Source organism: Peromyscus californicus, unplaced genomic scaffold, assembly GCF_007827085.1.
Source record: "Peromyscus californicus insignis strain IS unplaced genomic scaffold, ASM782708v3 Scaffold_7__1_contigs__length_154581171, whole genome shotgun sequence".
Taxonomy (NCBI): domain Eukaryota; kingdom Metazoa; phylum Chordata; class Mammalia; order Rodentia; family Cricetidae; genus Peromyscus; species Peromyscus californicus.
Window position 1 is genome coordinate 82559378 of NW_026294595.1, and position 21342 is coordinate 82580719.

The 21342-nt window shown below is 38.8% G+C and overlaps 2 long non-coding RNA genes across 4 annotated transcripts in view; one reads left to right on the forward strand and one right to left on the reverse strand.

Moving 5' to 3' along the window:
• LOC128100764 (uncharacterized) overlaps positions 1–21342 on the reverse strand; it is a 199930-nt gene that overhangs the window by 149033 nt on the left and 29555 nt on the right. The window contains exon 2 of one of the 3 annotated variants that reach the window (XR_008214927.1): positions 12574–12858. The exons of 1 other annotated variant lie outside the window; for it this stretch is intronic. This is a non-coding gene — a long non-coding RNA (uncharacterized LOC128100764). Of the gene's footprint in view, positions 1–12573; positions 14419–21342 lie in introns of those variants that run through there. One more of the 3 variants, XR_008214926.1, reaches the window with a different exon arrangement.
• Positions 2272–12580, forward strand: LOC128100765 (uncharacterized). Its single transcript, XR_008214928.1, has 4 exons — positions 2272–3829; positions 5256–5328; positions 11580–11726; positions 11867–12580. It is a non-coding gene; the product is annotated as an uncharacterized LOC128100765 (long non-coding RNA).

The following is a 21342-nucleotide window of genomic DNA, read 5'->3' on the forward strand; positions in this document are numbered from 1 at the left end:
CAAGCTGAGAAGAGACGCAATTGTGTTTGGAGTGTTCCTTTCTGTGTCTCTCATTGAATTCTACCATGAAAGTTATTCTTATGAGGCAGAGTATTGAGATTTTATTTCCTAATCTCCTCTCTGCTTGAAATTCACATTTTTTTTCTCTTGGGAGCAATTACTCATCTATAACTCTCAGTTTCCCTGTCTGTAATGAGGTTTGAAGATTTGAGCACAAGTCTCTTTTTGGGATGGTAACAGGTCACAATGAGCTAAGAGGGCTTAGGGCCCATGGGAAAAAATGCTAATATGAATTTTAAAAAGCCAATGTCATTTTTGATGTCACGGTTGAAAGGTGATAGATATACACAATGAATTACCCTTAATAAATTGCTCTGTGGAAACAGCATAAAGTTGCCCTGAAGATGTCTAGACATAGTGGGTCTCCTTGGTATTAGGAAAGCTGTAGAAATGTCAATTAAGATGAATGCCCAAAGGCAAAAAGGAAAAAAAAAAGAGAGCCATCAGCTTTTGAGTGTAAGAAGAATCTGAATATCTTCCTCTGAACTCTTAATAGTTGTACATAAATTTTTCTGCTGCCTTCTCTGCCTAGGAGAGAAGCTGCATTGTTCTGTTTTAACAAACCAGAGTCTGAAGCTTACTGATTTCTCCAGGGTAAACCAGCAGCTATTGAAAGCTGATTGTTCCTAATTCTAACTCTCAGACTTTCTAGTTAGATTTGCAAAGTCATTGGACCTTACATGAAGCCATGCAACAAATCATCATGGCAGAAATAGCCTGAAATCTCTCACCTCCCATTCACAGCTGTTCACCTAGCCATCTTGCTAGTTGCCAGTTATGATACTGTTTTAATGATATGTAGAGAATTGTGGTAGGGAAAGCCTGGCCCAAGAACAAGATGTGAAAGGAGTCAGGACAGTTCCCATTGTTTCTAGCCTTCATGGACCCCATTGTCTTTGTACCAAGCCATGCCTTGGTATCCCTCTGTTGCTCATATGTCAAAGCTTGTCTATCATATACTCTGCTTTTAGTGCCTATGAAAGATGAATTATTCTTTTTTTTTTCAATCCATTAAATAGGTTTAATCATTCTGTTTCCCTTTATCTGTGGACTACAGGGGATATACAAAGGATGCAGCTAACATACAGGACAATGAAATGTACAGGCCATGATGTATAGAGTGACTGGGAGTGAATGGGAGGGCATTGTATCTCCTCTCCAAACACACTACTCTCTAGGTGCATCCACATGTTAAACACCTCCAGTGCTCTTTAAGCCCAGAGTTGAAGATTTATAAACTTTTCGTAAGCATATATTCAACCTTCAAATTCCTGGGCTTCCTTTTAGCTTTTATATTCATATTCTTTGTGTTGATGATATCCATCTCTTTTTTTAAATTTTTTTTATTTTTATTTTGCAATACAATTCAGTTCTACATATCAGCCACAGATTCCCTTGTTCTCCCCCCTCCCGCCCCCCTCACCTTCCCCCCAGTCTACCCCCCATTCCCACCTCCTCTAGGGCAAAGCCTTCCTCGCAGCCTGGAAACAACCTAGATGCCCTTCAACTGAAGAATGGATAAACAAAATGTGGTACATATACACAATGGAATACTACTCAGCAGAGAAAAACAATGACATCATGAGGTTTGCAGGCAAATGGATGGATCTAGAAAAAATCATCCTGAGCGAGGTAACCCAGACTCAGAAAGACAAACATGGTATGTACTCACTCATAGGAGGATACTAGATGTGGAACAAGGATGACTGGACTGCTACTCACATCACCAGGGAGGCTACCTGGAAAACAGGACCCCAAGAAAGACACGGGGATCGCCCAATGACAGAGAAATGGAGTGAGATCTACATGAACAGCCTGGATATGAATGGGGGTAGTGAAGGGCGAGGGTCGAGGGAAAGAGAGCTTGGGGGACCGGGAGATCCCAGCTGGATCAACAACAGAGAGGGAGAACAAGGAATAGGAGACCATGGTAAATGAAGACCACATGAGAATAGGAAGAAGCAAAGTGCTAGAGAGGCCCACAGAAATCCACAAAGATACCCCCACAACAGACTGCTGGCAATGGTCGAGAGACAGCCCGAACTGACCTACTCTGGTGATGGGATGGCCAAACACCCTAATTGTCGTGCTAGAAACCCCATTCAACTACTGAGGGATCTGGATGCAGAAATCCATGACTAGGCCCTGGGTGGATCTCTGAGAGTCCAATTAGCGAGAATGAGGAGGGTTTATATGAGTGAGAATTGTTGAGACTAAGGTTGGATAAAGCACAGGGACAAAGAGCCAAACGAATGGAAACACATGAACTATGAACCAATGGCTGAGGGGTCACCAACTGGATCAGGCCCTCTGAATGGGTGAGACAGTTGATTGGCTTGATCTGTTTGGGAGGCATCTAGGCAGTGGGACCGGGTTCTGTACTCATTGCATGAGTTGGCTGTTTGAAACCTGGGGCCTATGCAGGATTGCTTGGCTCGGCCTGGGAGAAGGGGACTGGACCTACCTGGACTGAGTCTACCAGGTTGATCTCAGTCCGCGAGGAAAGATGAATTATTCTTAATACGGTAGGGAAGGTAATAGCTGGTGAACTATCACAAAAATTTTCTGGGTCTCAGATTTTTTATCTGATAGGATCATTTTGCTCATATCATTTGTCCTTATGATTCTGTTGTAAAAAAATAGTTATCAAGCCAACTGCATATATTAAGTAATAATTAATTTGGTTTCTGATTTTTAATTAACTGGGGACTTAAGCAGCTGCCAGATATAACTCCTGATCAGCATGGGATACAAGGCTTGTGGCCACCTTGAGATGATGTATCCAGTGGGGAACAGGGAGATTTCCAGCCTACCATGTGAAGCTCAGAGCTGCAATTAGGTGTTAAAATAACACTCTGACCTTGAAAACAAAAGTAATTTTCCTGTTCATGAAAGTACTTCCATGTGAGAGAATCTAAGTTAGGGACTATTGACAACTCCTAAGTTTTCAAGTAAAAGCCTGAGGAACTTCCAGGGGCTAGACGAATGACCTTTTAAACACAGCTGAAGTCAGGATACTTTCAAATTACTTTGATAGTATTAGGATCAGCCCTTCTTTAGTCGAATGTCCAAGATGCATTTTTATTATAAGTTACAATATTTTCTGTACCTGCTAACGGTCGTGAATTCATGTGTTCAAGAGAAATGGTTTTGTTTTCCCCTAAGGTGTGGAGAGAATATGTTAAGCACAGCTTATTTGAAGTTTGATTTCCAATTGCTGCCACTTGGGGAAAAAATGGAAGAAAATAATGAGGAAATTGCTGCAACTCATTTGCATGTACCAATGCTTGCTTTTATTTATTAAGAACAAAAACCACATAGGACATTAACTGATGATTTTTTTTGTCTTATTTTAGATAATGCTTAATTTAAATCTTGGCCAGAAATTATTTTAGTTTTGCTACAAGATTGTGTGTGTATGTGTGTGTGTGAGCTCACTTCAATACCTGGAGAATAAAGAACATTTAATCCCATTGAAGCTGATTCCCTTAACTTCCTGCAGTTCCATCTCTTTATCCTAACACACTCTCATATTGTCTCTTTATATTGCACCATGCTTTCAGGGTTATCAGCCAGATTCTTCACTTCATATTAATCTGTAAACCACAAATATGCCTTGGGTATGCACAGCTCTGGTCTTCAGCCAGGGAAGAAGACATGTGATCATTAAATCCACCTTTCCCTGCTGTTAGTTCCTGGTTAGGTTTTCAGGACAGTGTAAGGATTTCTTCCAACAAGCCTTGTCCATGAGCACTGCCAAATGAGACAGGTATGAACATCTGAACTTACAGCATTTTGAATTTCTCTTATATATTGTCTTGCAGTTTTTTCATTTTCTCCCTTCCCCTACATGATAGACTCTCTTAAGTGTCTCAGGGAAGGTTCTTTTTCAAGAGTATATTCATAAGGTCCTAGACTGGAACATTTTTGGTGAGGAAATCCAAGATTGTATGCAATAAATGAATGAGTGGATGCATTGAGAGTATTTTTTAAAGTGGAGGAACTAAACTGCCCCACCCCCTACAGTTCACTGTATCGTTGGTGTGTTCCTTGGACTATAAGACATTTGGAAAAGTGGTCTCAGTCCACTGGAAATGGTGCTAATGAGGGCATTTATATATTTTTTGTTTTCTTTAATAATAATAAAAAAAACTTGCCAAAAACAGTGGGAAGGAGAGAGAAAAGTTGCCATGGCAACCTCCAACGCTGTACCTCTGAAAATTCAGTTTATACTTTTAAAAAAATATGCCTTCACTTTTCCCTGTAGAGATGGAGATTTTGTTAACTGCTAAGAAGTTTCATGGAGGAGGCTTTAATGATACCTGTCAATTTTAGTGAAGGGAAACACAAATATATATATATAAATTTCATAGATGGTAAAATACTTTTAGCCTTGCATACTTTTTATGTTTCCAAGTTAAATGTGTTTAGTGACTGTTGATTTAGGGGTGAGGCTCACATCTAGTCCAGAAACTAGGCTGATCTCACACCTTGCACACCTTATCATATGGTTCCCAGAAAGAAACCAGGCCTTTGTAATATCAAGTTGAAAAACTCATCAAAGGAGGATAAAATAAAGACAAATACTCACCAAAAGAAGCAAGAGTGCATGAGGGTTAAAGCTTTATATCAGATTTTGTTAAGAATCTTGGCTACTCTGTCCTTTACTAGCTACACGGAATGGAAGATGTTGGCTATTTTTTATATGCCTGTGTTCGATCATGTGTAAAGTAAGGCACATATTTCAAATGGTAGTATGATATTTAAAAAAAAAACAGCATAACTAAGACATATAAGAGCTCAGATGATGCCTGTTGCTGCTGTTGCTACTGCTGAAGGTGATGGTTGTGATGATAATTATCATGGTGATAGTGAATATGATGATGATGTAATGATAATGATGATGGTCATGAGTTACTTTATTATTATGGGTTTTATGTTTATAGAGTATATGAAAAAAAAGAAACACAAGAACAAACTTACATTGGTAACATTCACCCCCGAAAACTCACTGATAATATCAGGCTCTAAGCACATCTGTAGGACATTTTCTTAATTAGTTTTTGATGTTGCAGGACCCAGACCATTATAGGTGATGTCACTTGTGAGCTTGTGGTCTTGGGTTATATAAGAAAGTAGGATGAGTAGGCTATAAGGAGCGAGTGAGAAACATTCCTCTATGCCCTCTGCATCAGCTCCTGCCTCCTGATTCCTGCCCTCCTGAGTTCCTGCCTTGACTTCTTCCATGACGCGCTGTGACATAGAAGTGTAAGTAAAGTAAACCCTTTGCTTCATAGGTTGCTTTTTATCACTGTTTCATCACAATAATAATAACCCCAATTAAGACAACGACTGCCTTATAAACATCTTAGAAAGAATTTGGGCTCAAGATCTTGTCATTTAATATGGAATATGGATTAATCAAACATTACAAGGTAAATAATAAATTCAACCTCCTTAAGACAACATCAAGACTCTGATTGTGTCTATTACTAGTTTTCTGCTCATACACACTTACCATCCCAGTATAAGCTGAACCAAAACCTATAATAATCATGTTCTATCCTCTGAGTCTACCCACTATGCACTAACCTCACATTGCTCTGTTCTGTAGGCACACCACAGCCCAATGGCATGCTCATTTTCTTCAATTTCTGATCACTTCTGATCCATTTTCTACCCTATCCCTCCAAATCTCTTCTTTGTCCAGTTGCTATTGTATTAACTCATAGAATTTTTTTAACTCTTTGAGATTATAATATGATTATAATATTTCTCTTTTCCCTTCCTCCCTTCAAGCCCTCCCACTATATACCACTCCTCACTCTCAAATTCATGGCCTTTTTCATTACCATTGGGTATATATATGTGTGTGTGTGTGTGTGTGTGTGTGTGTGTGTGTGTGTGTGTGTGTGTGTATGGAGTATTCCCAATATATATATATTAATAAAACTGTTAAGTCTGTATAATGTTACTTGTATCTATGTTTTTAGGGCTGACCATTTGGTACTGGACAACCAGTTGCTGTGCTCTTCTCTGCCCTGGGGAAGATCACATCTGCCCCACACAACTTTCCTCAGTTGGCTATAGTTCTTTGTGTAGGGTTGAGGCCTCATGATTTTTCTTTGCTCACTTTGGCATCCCTAATGATGTTATTTTTGGTCAGCTCACTTTTGGCCAGTCATGTTGGTGAGACTTCATGGATGTGGCTTCTGACATTACTAGGAAACACCATCTCACAGCATGCTCCCTGATCCTCTGAGTCTTTTTTTTTTTCTGCCCCTCTTATGTAATGCTCCCTGAGCCTTATGTGTGGGAGTGCTTTGTCAATGTCTCCTTTGGGACTGGGCTCCACAATTTGGCATTTTGATTGGTTGTGGTCTTCTGTAATGGTCTGTCTGTTGAAAAGAGAGGCTTCCTTGTTGAGGGGTGAAGATTACAAATTACACTTTTCTGTAGGTATAAGGATAAATATTTATAGATTGCTGTTAGGGATTATGCTGGTTTAGTAAAGTAGCAATTATAGATTCTCCTCCAAATAACCATGGCTTTACTAGCAGGAAAAAGTTAGTTTTCCACTACCAGGCATGGTTTCCTTCTTTTTGAGAGGATCCTAAATCTGGTTAGAGAGATGTTGGTTTCTGCCAAGGTATGCATACCACTACAGCACCCTTAGGGATATCATGCCATGCTGATATTTCATGTGCTTCATGGACATCAAAGCTGGGTAAAACTATTGTTTGTTTCCCTCCTTTGGAAGCTTGCATGGTACAAGCTAGGCCTCAGGGAGGAGGCATGTAGATAAGTTCCAGCTCAGGGATCTTTGGGCCCTGTTTCTGAAATGTATAGTGTTCTTAGCAATAGATATTAATCTTACACCTCTGGGGCCAACCAAGGACAAACAGTAGGCTGTATGTTTGGGGGTATCTTAGATAGCCCTGATCAGCAATTATAAAGAGGGCTTCTCATGTCCAATATTGGGGTTCTGTTAGGTCCTGTGGCTGTTTGAGGGAACATTGTAGTGTCAGATGAGAAATGTTCATTGAAACTATCTATCTATATTTATAAACAAATTTGCTGTTAAGATTTATGTCACATATGCAAACACTGGTAGGTCCTGTGACACCGTACCACTTACTTTCCTGTTGCTGTGACAAAATACTTGAGCAAAACAGCTTTAGGATGAAAAGGATAATTTGACTCATAGTAGTCCTGGCCACAGGAGTTTGAGGCAGTTCATCACATTGCATCTAGTCAGGAAGCAGACAGAGATGAGTACTTGTCCTCAGCCTACCTTCTTCTTTTTATTCACTTAGTGACCACTGCCCATGATATGGTGCCACATACGTTTAGTGTACGTCTTTCCACTTAGTTTAGTCTAGAGACTCCCTCACAAACTTGCCCCAAGATTTATTTATAGGTGACTCTAGAGCCTGTCAAATTAACAAGGAGTGTTAACAATCACAAGGTTAGCACGCATAAAGTTGACACTGAAACATGTGGCCTTTGAACCATAACTTTTCACCCTATCCCCTCGTGCTCATTGCTGTCTTGCAGTGCAAAAATTCATTTGGTCTAACTTCAGAAGTCCCCATTGTCTCTAACAGTTTTAACAAAGTCCCAAGCTTCAGTCTCTTCTGAGACTCGAGGCCATGGTTCAACTGTGAGCATTTATTTAAAAAAACAGGACTGAAAACTAGTTACATCTTTCCAGTGTCACTGACACTGAATAAACCTTTCCATTTCAACAGGGAGAAGTGGATGCATAGCAAGGAAAGATCAAAACTAAGAACACACACTAGCAGATGTGGGGATATTTTATTTGTGCTTTAATAAATAAAACTTGCCCGGAGATCAGGGGGAAAAGGCCAGCCATTTTTAACTGAACAAAGAAGTCAGGCAGCACATGCCCTTAATCCCTTAGCAGGCAGGATCTCTGTGTGTTCAAGGCCACACTAGGGAACAGAGCCAAGCATGGTGACACACGTCTTTAATCCCAGTACCAACCTTAGAGACCTGGAGGTCTGTACAGACACACAGAAAGTGACAGAGCTGTGCAGGAAGAGGAAGTGAGGTAGCTGGGCTAAGATAGCCAATGAGAGGGCAGAACAGCAAGGCAGTAAAGGTGTGGGTAGATTGGATGTAACTTGCATTTGGAAGCTGCAGAGTTGGTGAGGTAAGGTTGACTGGTGGCTTTCCCTATTTCCCTGATCTAAGGCTTTCACCCCTATATTTGGCTCCATGTTTTTTATTTAATCAGACCATTTTAGAAATTCATCTACAAGCAGAGCAAATGCCAATTATAGCTCCTTTTGGGTCATCTGGGACTCCTGATAGAATCATCTGGCTCTAGGAGTCTTGCAGCCGATTTTCTCCAGCTGTCCTGTGGCTCATGTAGCCTTTCTCTTGGGCAAGGTGTACATGGTTCATGCATTGTTTCTCAGTAGACATCCAACACTTATGGTATTTCCAATATTCTATGGTTCTTATTGAAATTGAGGCTTTACCTTTTCAGCATTGTGCTGTGAGCCATTGAGGATTCTTTGTAGGGAATTCAACCCTGCTATACTTTGCCTAGACTCATCAACCTTTCTGAACCATGGCGCAAGCCTCCATCATCTTCTCACGCTTGCATATATCAGTATATAACACTAGTACCAAACATAAGATGCTTCCAAATTTTACTGAAAACTCAAGATATAGTCAGTCTGCCTTGTATCACATCATATTTTATTGGCCTTGGTGTGCCTTCTAAGCTAACCTGGAGAAAACACTTGCCCCACCCTCTTTGTTTTAAGAACAGTAAGCCCCTTCAGTGACATTCTTAGTTTAGATTCCTGTAGATGTAACCAACCATCTTATTAAATAAGAAACACAGAACCAATGCAAAGAAGAAAGTCAAGAGGTCAGAGCTAAGAGCTAAAACCTTACCCTTCCTCCTGAGGTGGTCCTACCTCTCGGAAAGAGAGCTACTTCCTGTGTTAAAGTCTGTATAAAGACTTTCAGTTCTGCCTTCTCATTGGTTGTAAACCCAACCACATGACCGCCTCGTCACTGCCTGTCTGTATAGACCTCCAGGTCTTCTATGGTTGGTATTGAGATTAAAGGCGTGTGTCTCCAATGCTGGTTGTATCCCTGAACACACAGAGATCTACCTAGCTCTGCCTATCAAGTGCTGGGATTACAAGCATACGCCACCACTGCCCTGCTTTCCTATGGCTTGCTAATAGCTCTGACCCCCGGGCAACTTTATTTATTAACATACAAATAACATTTTAATACAAATAAAGTATCACCATAGATTCCTTTTAAATTAGTTTAGATTTTCAGAATGTCACATTTAATGGGAGGGTCTTGCCCTTGGAGCATGTTTCCTATTCCCCCACTCCAAGCACAGAGGAAGATATTTCTGTTTACTAGGAATAATATCTTTAACGATAAAACAATTACAGCTGCTTTCTCTGAACCCTCCTTGCCAACACATATGCTTTCCTTGACAAAATTCATATTCATCTTTTCGTTCTCTCTCTCTCTCTCACATAAACACACACTATAGATTTAAATAAGAGCTGTCATATTTAACCATGTCACAGACTGAATATGTTCCTGTGCTATTGTTTTGAAATTTCTTCTATGAAACAAATTGGTCAACTGATTTTGGTGACAAGCTTCAGTTAAGTTCTCAGGCACACATAGAATGCAGTCACCATCTTTGACTGAATATAACTTGAATGGTGTCTAGATCAGTTGCCAGTACAATTGTAACTCCCTTCAGAAAGTTCACGAGCTAGGCTTCCACTGTCCACCTTTCTCACAGTATTTTTGACTTTCAAGTTCCCACCAGAATGGCCCATTAAGCTCTGCTTGTGGTATGCTAGGGCTTTTGCAGCTGGAAGTTCTAAACTCGTTCACATTTCCTCCTTCCCTGCATTGGATAGGTCCAAGAACCACATGGACAGTTTTATTCTGGCAACAGAACAATTCCAATGGCTCAATTTTCTCTATGAGTTACTTGTTTCATTGCTTTGACAAAAATACTGAAGGATTCCTTTTGACTCACAGATTGAGGGTATAGTCCATCATGGCCAGAGCTTGAGGGGTGCTGGTCATGTTGTATCCATAGTCATATGAATGCTAGTGCTCCTTTTCATTGTCTTAAATCCCAGTTCATGAAGTGGTGTTACCTGCATTTAGGTTGGTTTTCCTACTTCTGTTAACTGGTTCTCATTGGCAGGCTCAGAGGTTTATCTCCTAGATAATTGTAGATCCCGAGACATTGACAATGTTAATGCCACACAGCAAGCCAGAGGTTCATCTTATTTACCTCAGGGAACTTTTCTGTTACTTTTATTACTCATAGTAGACACACTTCTTTCTTTATATCTTTTTCTTCTCACACAAAAGCCAAGCATAGTCCATGATATACAGTAGATAATAAATATTGATAAGGGGAAGATAAAATAGCTAGTATGTAGAGAGGATATATTCTGAAGATCCTGGTGAATTGAAAATGTTTATAAGGTACATAAGAGATGGAAGTTAGCTAGACAAAAATGAACCTTACTAGGACAAATCTGTTTTATTTGGATATATATTAACAGGATTCTTTCATTCTATCCCCTGAGAATCTAGAATCATCTAAAAAGCGCTGACATAATGAAACTCCAGAATTTGTAAGAGGCACAGTACCTTGCTCTTCTCTGTGTTTGGCCTATATCTGGGAGTTTTCATTCTTTCTAAAGCAGATATACATGGAAGGAAATACTTTCATCATAGCCATATCTTGGTGGGGAATTATCTTAATTGATGTGGGCTAACTCATTCTAAAAGTGAGCAGCACCATCCCCTTGTTTGGGGTCCTGGGCTGTATAGAATAGAGGAAGCAACCCAAGTATTAAAAATGAATTTAATCATTCATCTCTGTTCTTGACTGAAAATGTGATGGGCCAGTTGCTTCAAGTTCCTGCCACTTTGACTCCCTTATTATAATGATAGGATTGAGAGCTAGCATAAACCCTTTTCCCCCAAGTTGCTCTTTGTCACGGTATTTTCTCACAGCAACAGAAATGAAGCTAGGATAGAAAGTGAAGTTCATGAATTTTGAGGGAGACACCCATTTTTACCCAGTTTGGAATTAGGGAACCATAAATTCTGTCCCTCATATTTGCAGTTTATGCCTGTTGTGTCTTCCATGGTTGGTCCAAATGCATTTATTTATGAATATGATGCTGAAGCTGAGCCATTGAAGGATAGAGTTCCCAGCAGTACTTTTCTAGAAGTTGTGGAAGGTGTCCATGCTTAATGAAATAGAGACCTTTCAATGTGGAAAGTCTAATCTGATCTTAGAGAAGAACACGGGAAGTTTCTAAGCAATACAACTTTTATAGTAAAGTATGATTTTGATATGGCTGCTGTTTGTGTTTAGATGTGATGTTTCATGCCTAATTAATACTGCCTTAGTTGACACATTGTGAAAAAACACAATTGCAGTGGGAATTATTTTACCATTTTTCTTCCAGATACTGAGGTTTTGATGAAGCAGAAGAGAAAAAAATGAAGAATTTGACACTCACAAGCCCCCTTTGAGAGAACAGTATAAAAACAATCATAAAATGAAAAAGCTGTATGACATGTACACAACTGTAACATATATGCAGAGTGCCTAGGTCAGTTCAATGAAGGCTCCCTGGTTGTCTGTTCAGTTACTGTGAGCCCCTATGAGCCAAGATTAGCTAATTCTGCTAGTTTTCTTGTGTTGTTGTTGACCCCTCTGGCTCCTACAATCCTTTCTCCCCCTCTTCTGCAGGATTCCCTGAGCTCCACCCACAGGCTGGATGACCCATAGACATAGGATAGAACCAAACATGACTGGAGGAAAAAGATATCAACGTGATATTCTGCTATACAAATAGATTGGTGCCTAGTCCAGTTGTCTTCAGAGAGGCTTCATTCAGCAACTGATGGAAACAGCTGCAGACCCACAGCCAAACATTAGTACTTACCTTGTCAATCTCATTTCCTACTGTTTGTTTTCAGTAACATTGGTCTCCCTACTTTTTCTGTATATGCTAATGTAACTACTTGCCAATCTCAAGGCTCAAAAGCACAGTTCCTGGCTCCTTAATTTGCCGTGTTGACTAATCCAGTCCAAGAACATTATAATTCCAGTGGAGCTAAAATTCCTGCAAATCTCATTTATTAGTTAAGGAAGTACCACTTACTATAACAAATAGATTCCAAATTGTAAATGGATTAACAGAATAAAAACTTATGTTGGCTTTCATTCAACTCAGTTGAGGAGAATTGGAAGAAGATGCCTTGACATTCTATTCCAGACAGTCTTCCAGAGTCCACAGCTAAAAAAGAACACATACCATCCTTATGTGTTTCTAAGGTCTCTTGGAAGGTCAGTTGGCATAAATCAGGGATGAAAACATGTGAACAAAGATTACATGGTTAAATTTAAAATTTTTTTTTAATTAACTGACTACATGTGGAAGTAATGCTCATTACCTGCATTGGTGTCATCCTAGCCAAGCAGTCAGTCATGTTGCCATGTATCTGTAGCCAGGTGGGAAGTACAGTGTTGACCTTGCTTTTTCCTTCTTGGCAATGATGCTATGTAACGGAAAGGAGGATAAATCTTTGTTGGGAAATGAATCACATCTATGATGCACTCCCTCCTTTGTCACTGGTTATTCATGTTCATCAGTCATTCCAAAACAGAATGCAAAGTGCATCCTCCTTTCCCATGGGAGAACACCTGGCATTTCATTCAGGCACTGCCTCTGGATCACCCTGGAAACAGAATTTCATGCTGTTACTCTAACTTTGATCCAGAGCATACAGATCCATTGGGAACCTTTTCAGACTCCTATTTTTGTGGAGATGCAAAGAGGAACTTGTCCTTGTACTCATGCCACTAGTGATGAAATTCTCTTCTGTAATGTTTATCTCCATAGTAACACTAACAGTGTTTTTCTTCTCACAAGAGCACATGCCACTAACATACTCATTGTCTTACCATGTGTGGCATTTGAAGAGTGATTCTTCCAATGTGTATCTATAACCCTATGTTTAATATTTGCCAAGCAAGTCTTTGCTTAAAGTTTATAAACTTTTGTTTATTTTGTATATTTTGTTATCTCATCATATAATTATTGGGAGAAATCTTAACCTTGTAAATCAAAGAAGACAAAGAGAAATCATTATTTTGTTTGAGCACAAACCCTAAAGTAACTTGGGGGTAACAACTATAGATTGTATATTGAAGACCTCAGGAATCTTCCCCTTGCTAAGTGAGTTAGCACTAAGTCTAGTATTGAAAGGGACCACTGGAAATTTCTCTTTATCATTCTGAGAATGTGCAGGTAGTAGATTTCCTTTAGCCTTGTTATTTGATAATAAAATATGAGAATGAAATCTTTTTAGCAACATTGTCCATTGTTTTGATCAATAGATCAAAAGTTCTATCTAGCTTTGGGGGATACAAGAGATCTCAAACAAACTGTTTTCTGCTCATATTTTGGCCGTTGGAGTAGAGAATTATTTAAGTGGTAGAAATTATAGACATCTCATGATAAACATGTCCTAGAGTAGTCTCTCTTAAAGTAATTCTGGGTTTAGTTCTACGACTGTCTTTGGTCAATGGGATACTAATGGTTCATATGGTTAGCTCACAGCTCAGAAATCAACCTACATTTTGAGACATAATATTGAGCTGCTCTTTGATATGTTATTATGACCATATTTTGAAGTCTAGGTTATTTCATTGAAGGAATGGTGTACAGTTTCGCCAGAGTTCTTTGCTTGACAGCCTTAGCTAACATAGTCAAAACCGGAGGCTGTTGGGCCACCTAATTCCTGGGCTTTGTCATGTGCTTACAGTTTCAAGAAGATTCTGGTAAAGACTATCCAAATGCTCAGAAAAATATGCACCAAATCACAGATTTTTGAGCATACAAATTGTTGTAACTTTAAGCCTCTTAGTTTTGAATTTTTATGTGGGAATATAACTATTATAGCTACAAGATATTTTAAAAGTAGTTTCCAAGCAACTTTCAACTCTTCTATTGCAGTAGTCCCAAGTCTAGCTATTGCCCTTTGTTACTGACTTCCCATCACACTCCAATTGACTGGGAAATAAAGTGATTTGCTGGCAAAAGTCCTTGTTTCCAATTAAGTTCTTTCATCTCTTTCTTTAGTTCTGAGGAATCTCAAGTATCTGTTTTTATCCTACTTTTAATGTTCTCATTTTATGGTAGCTATACTCAATCCTGTTGGTCTCAAAGTTCTTCTGCTTATGTTGATAATTTAGATTTAGATTAAATAATTGAGAAAGAGGAATAATTGACAAAACTCTTCCAGTTTTGCTTTTATATTACTAAATTGGAAGAGTGGTATATATTTTGGTTATTTTTAAGTATAGGATGTCCAGCCTTTAACCCATTTGATAATTTTATTTTCTATCATGTCTCCACATTGTTTATTCTTGAAACTCATATATATAGGTTTGAATTGCCTATGTTGAAATAAAATAGGGTAGGTTCTGCAATAATCAGGCACACTGGTGAGTTGTGATTCTTAACAAATCTAAATTTGTGATTTTTAAGGCATGTTACTACTCTATCTGAGATGCAAGTTCTTGATTCTACAACTGTATTTGCCTTTTCACAGTTATTAGCAGGGAGCATTAATGAAAATGTGCAGTTCCTTAGGTAACTACTGTAAGACAAGGTGCAAACTCAATGAATGGTAATAATCACAATTATTACTATCAGGATTAAGAATAATAATTAAAAAAATAATTATCCCCCAAGCATATCCTTCCAGCTATGTCAGAAGCTCATTGACTTATTCTTAAGCGTTTTGAAAAATTAATACGATTTATTTCCCCCATCTTTTATGAAAGTTGAATGTCATTGGAAGATTAATGGTAATAAGAGCAGTAATTATTGAGAATTACGTGACAAGCACCATTACAAACATCTTACCCAAATTAACATGTTGAACACCCACAAGAGCACTGTTAGAGAGCACAGTGATATATCTGTCCCTTCTTTACAATGGGGAACCTAGACATGCAATTATCTGAGACACAAACTGGCTAAGAGTAGTCCAGCTGATGGAGCAGTGTCTTGAATTACCTGAGGGACACAACTTGGAAGTTTGTACACAAATTCAACTCAGCTGTATTTTGCAATTCTGAATCCATTTGATGAAGAGTATTTCTGATGTTAACACCAAAATTTTTATTTAAGTCAGTTTGAGTTTTGTCCTGCATTAGGACTTTGATTTGTCATGTGTGTTATTTTATTGTAATTTCAGTTCAACAAAGAATCATCCTTTCCTCCATATTAATGAGCACATTTCCTACAAATTTGCTGCTATTTTTATCAAAAGTCTGACCTCATTTTGTGGATACCATGTGGAGTTCATTCATGCCTCTACCTCCTAAGTGCAGGAGGAAGAACCTACAGTGAGATATAGACAAGGGCCTAGGATTGTAGAATCAAGAGCCATTGATTTCCTCCTCTAACCCTTCAATTAGACATTCAGGTAAACCAAAGCTCAGATTTATTTTCTTTATGCTTATTATTTCATTCAGTAATTTATACATATTTTCATTTAACAAGACTGTAAGCATCCTACAACCAGTTTACCGTGTCCGTTGGGATAAATTAGTTTCCAGGGAACAGTTGATGCCTCAGGAGGTGAGAACAGTACAAGATTTCTAGACCAACATTAAGAAAGATGTCAGATTATCATGACTTTGAAAGTTCTGGCATGACATTTTTAAGTGAAGTATAGTCTGAAACCTTCTCCAATCTTTGGTTTCTCTTCTCTAAAAAGTTTAAAGCCCTTGAGTCACAAGTTACATTTTATTTTCAACCAAACTTTTTTACCCCTCTTCAAATCCTGATTTGAAAAGGTTATGTCAACTCATATTACTCTAGGGCAAAAGTAACACAGTATGAATTGGTCAATGTGTGCCAAGATTGCATACTTCAAATTGGTTTTTAGAGGAGATAGGAAAATAAGTATTTTAAAATCATGTTTTTTGTCTTTTACATTTTTTCTTTTACTGAAAATAGATTCTTTTCTCATAAAATATATCCTGATTATAGTTTTTCCTCCCTTTAGCCCTCCCAGTTTCTCCCCACTTTCCCTCCCCTCTGGATCCACTCACTTTCTACTCTATTTAGAAAATAACAGGCTTCTAAGAGATAACAACCCAACATGACAAAATAAAATATAATGAGATAAAGCAAATACTATTATATTGAAGTTGGACATGGCAACCCAACAGGAGGAAAAAAGTCCCAAAAGTAGGCACAAGAGTCAGAAACAGGAGGAAGGGTCCCAAGAGAAGGCACAAGAGTCAGAGACCCACTCATTCTCACAGTCAGCAGTCCCATAAAAACACTAAGCTAATAGCTACAATATATATGCAGAGAACCTAATACAGACTCATGTAGGCTCTATGCATGCTGCTTCAGTCTCTGTGAGCTCATATGCACCTTGTTTAGTTGATTCAGAAGGCCTTGTTCTCCAAGTGTTCATTCTCTCTGGCTCTGGCTTTTCAATCTCTCACCCTCCTCTTTCACAGGATTCCCTGAGCTCTGAGGGAAGGGATTTGATGGGGACTGTCAATTTAAACTCTTTCTCTTTATAATGATCTATGGGTATAGCAGTATATCATTAAGAACCATTTATTTGTTTATTTGTTTGTTTGTTTATGTATCTATGTTTCTATCAATCTATTTATTTATTTTGACCAGTAGTGTTTGGTTTTACCCTAGATTACTGGGTTATTTAGTCTTTAGTTCTTGGTTATCCAAGCAGTTCTGGGCATGGGTTCCTTCACATGGAGTGAGCCTTAGATCATATCAGACATTGGTTGACTACTTCCATGGATTCTGTGCCACCATTGACCTAGCATATTTTGCAGGCAGGACAGACTGAAGGTCAAAGGTTTTGTTGCTGGGTTGGTTTCCATGTTACTCTTTCAGTAGCCTGCAGTGTACCTTCCCACACCAAAATGACTAAAATATTAAAGGTGGGTGAGGACTCCATGTAGACTCTAGCTTGACTTCTCAATGGTCAATGAATTATATGGATGTTGTTCTTAGCAATGGGCTCCACTGTCAGTTTGTGGAGAGCAGTCTTTTGACTTAGCAACAGTCTGGGTTGTTTGGAGATTTCCATGGGACTCCCTTGGACAATTCAATTGAATGCATTCTGATTCCACCACTGAGAGCCTTGCCTCGATACAAGAGATGGCCAGTTAAGATTCTGTATCCTCTGTTAGTTGGAGTCTTCACTAGGATCATCTTCATAGATTCCAAGAAGTTTCCACTGCACTAGGTTTCTGGACCACCCCCTAGGGCCCCCACAATTCCAGTCATCTCTTCCTCCACCTGACACTTGATTCCCCTCCTACTCCCATCCCTACCTGCCTCCAGTCCACCAATGAAACCTATTCTATTTCCTCCTCCCAGAGAAATGCCTGAGTCGTCCCTAGACCCTTCCTTTTTACCTAACCTCTCTGAGTCTACAGATTGTAGCTTGGTTATCATTTATATAATGACTAATATCCATTTGTAAGTAAACACATATCATATTCATCTTTCTGAATCTGGGTTACCGCATTCAGGATGTTTTTTTTCTTTCTAGTTCATCCATTTGCCTCCAAATTTCATGATGTCATTTTTTAACAGCTATAGTAACAGTACTTCATTGTATAAATGTATTATATTTTCTCTATCCATACTTCTGTTGAGGGGCATCTAGGTTGTTTCCAGTTTCTGGCCATTGTGAATAAAGCCACAATGAACATGACTGAGCAAGTTTCCTTGTGGTAGGATGGATACTGTGGGCATATGCCCAAAAGTAGTATAGCTGGGATCTTGGGGTAGATCAACTCCCAACTTTCCGAGGAACCATCATATTGATTTCCATAGTGGCTGTACAAGTTTACACTCCCACCAGCAATGGAGAAGTGTTTCCCTTGCTCCACATCCTCACCAGCATGAGTTGTCACTCATGTTATTAATTTAGCCATTCTAATAGGTGTAAGAGGAAATCTCAAAGTAGTTTTAATTTTCATTTCCCTGATGGCTAAGGATGCTATACATTTAAGGTTTTTTTAGCCATTTAATATTCCAATATTGAGAATTCTCTGATTAGATCTATACCACATTTTATAACTGGATTATTTGATTTTCTGATATCTAATTTTTTGAGTTCTTTATATATTTTGGATATTAGTCCTTTACTAGATGTGGAGTTCATAAAAATCTTTTTCCATTCTGTAGGCTGCCGTGTTGTCTTACTGATCATGTTTACTGCCTTACAGAAGCTTTTCCATTTCATGAGGTCCTATTTATTAATTGTTGATCTTTGTGCCTGTGCTATTGGTGTTCTGTTCAGAAAGTTATCTCTTGTTCCAATACAATCAAATCTATTCTCCAGTTTCACTTCTATCAGGTTCATTGTATGGTTTTATGTTGAGGTTTTTGGTTCACTAGTACTTGAGTTTTGTCCAGGGTGATAAATATGAATCTATTTGCATTTTTCTATAAGCACACATCTAGTAAAGCCAATGCCATTTGTTGAAGATGTTTTCATCTTTTTCAGTGTATTTCTGGCTTCCTTATCAAAAAGTGGATTTAATATGTGTGTGGAATCATGTTTGGGTTCCAGTCCATTGATCAAATTGTCTGTTTTTATGTCAATAACATGTGGTTTTTCTTACTGTAATTCTGTAGTACATCTTTAAATCAGGAATAGTGGGACATCTACTAGTTCTTTTATTTTTGAGGATTGTTTTAGCTATCCTGAGTTTTTAGTTTTTACATATGAAATTGAGAATTGTTCTTTCAAGTCTGATGAAGAACTGTGTTGGAATTTTGATGGAAACTACATTGAATCTGTAGATTTCTTTTGTTAGGATGGACATTTTTACTATGTTAATCATCCTGATCCATGAGCATGGGAGTTCTTTGCATCTTGATATCTCCTAGCTCAGTACATCCATTTACAGAGAGTGGACCACAGCTCTGAAATGACTGTTTAAAGATCCTGCAGGTTTTAATTATTTAACCTCTTTTTTTTCTCCACAAAAATATTCACCCAACCTAAAGACAAATTCCATATCCTATTTAATGGCTTTTGAAATGGGATGATCCACTTTTAATCTGGAACACACCTTCAGGACCTGGAAGAAGGAAGCTTTTGCTTTTTATCTACTTGCCCTCACTTTTGCTGACAGGTCCATTCCTTCACTGACAACAGAGCCTACTTCTTCAGGGTTCTGGTGTATATGGAAGAGCAGCTGAGGCACCTAGCCTCATGGACTGAACAGCTACTGGAACTGGATTTTCCATGGTAGACAACCATTATTGGAGTTGCTGGACCATGATCCGCAAGCCACTCTAACAAATCCCCTTTCTATGTGTGTGTGTGTGTGTGTGTGTGTGTGTGTGTGTGTGTGTGTGTGTGTGTGTTCATTTGTGGAGGGTGGGTTGTGTATTCTATCAACTCTGTTCCTCTAGACAACCCTGACTAATAGAGTGTCTAATGAAATTCCCAAGGAACAATAAAAATGAGACATTAAGTAAAAAGAGGAAATAGTGTCAGAGATTATTATTATTTTTTGAAGCATTATCTGGGGAAATGACTCAGTTGTTCAGAGAGCTCATGCCCTCTCAGAGAACATGATTTCTGTTCCCAGGACCTATACCGCACAATTTACAACCAGTTGTAACTCCAGCTCCAGGGGATCTGAAGCTATCTTCTGACTTTTGTGGGCATCTGCACTTGTATACACACACCACACACACACACACACACACACACACACACACACACACACACACACTAAAAATTAAAAATAAGATAAAGCTTAGGAGTAAACTAGCACACAAGATAATGGGTTCCATCACAGTATTATCATAGATACTTTGCTCTGTTTCTCCTGCCCACCTCCCATTCCCATCTGTCCCCCTACTTTCCCCTTCCTTCCTTGCAATAATCCATGTTCTGCTTACCTGTTACCTTTTTCCTGTTTCCTTCTCCCTAACCTTCAGAAATCTTCTTCCCTTCATGGTTTTATTTCTAGTTTCATGGCATATACCCCCCCCCCCACACACATATACATTAAAATCTAGGATCTACATATGAGAATACTCATGGTAATTGTCTGTCTCAATGTGGTATTTTTCCCTCAATGATTTCCAGTTCCACACATTTTCCTGAAAATTTTATTTTTATGCATGAATAAATTCCATTTTGCATATGATGTATTTCCTTTGTGAACTCATCCCTAGGAGGATATATAGACTTCTTCCATTTCTTAGCTACTGTGAAGAGTACAACAATAAAGATGGATATGCAAGTATCTCATCATGGGCCCTAAAGTGATTTTTGTATGCACTCAGAAGTGCTGCTGATTGTCTTTTGTAATAGCCCCTGTAGGTAGTGGGCATGGGGAGCATGTAGCTAACCTCAGTGATTCAAAGAAGTTAAATCAGTAGGCCCTTCTTGCTGAGAGGGATTTCATATAAGAACTCTATTTTCTGCCGGAATTCCTTGGTCTGAGGTCCCCTGCTTGCCAATTACAATCTTGTGTCTGGTAATTTGGGGAGTGATCTTTCTGCATAAAGGGCGTTCTCTGGCCAATGCTCTGTGGAGCATCCTGCCTACCTGTGTTTGCTTTTGTTCTATGAGATTTCATTAGGACATTACAATGAGTTCCCAGTGTATTTCTGTGTATCTCTGCCAAGCAATGTAGGAATCTCCAGGGCACCCACAGAGAACCTCAGATACAGGAGGCTGGACCATTGTTCTGTATTTATCTCTACAGTTTGCTCTGCTCAGCCTGTTTCCCTATACACACTCTATCTTGACCCTGATTGTATCTCCAGAGCCCAGAGAGTTTCTCTTCAGAGAGAATCCCACCTAGACTTAACTCTTTTTATTCTTTAACTCTTATTTTTCTAGTTATAGAGTTTATTATACTTTACCTTAACTCATTTCTTTCACTCAGTATCACAGAAGTAAATTTCTGATCTATTACCTTACCAGGAAATTAAAAGTCAGAGATTCAAAAGTGGCTGATCCAAAGCAATACTGGAAGCTAGTCAGTGGAATTTTAGAAATTTGCTTAAAATATACAAATGATTACACTGATCAGATGGACTGCCTATGTAAACACCAAAATGAGAAAGAGAGTAATGGTTCTGGTACAAGAAGAATTCTTACATATGTCCAATTGTTTCA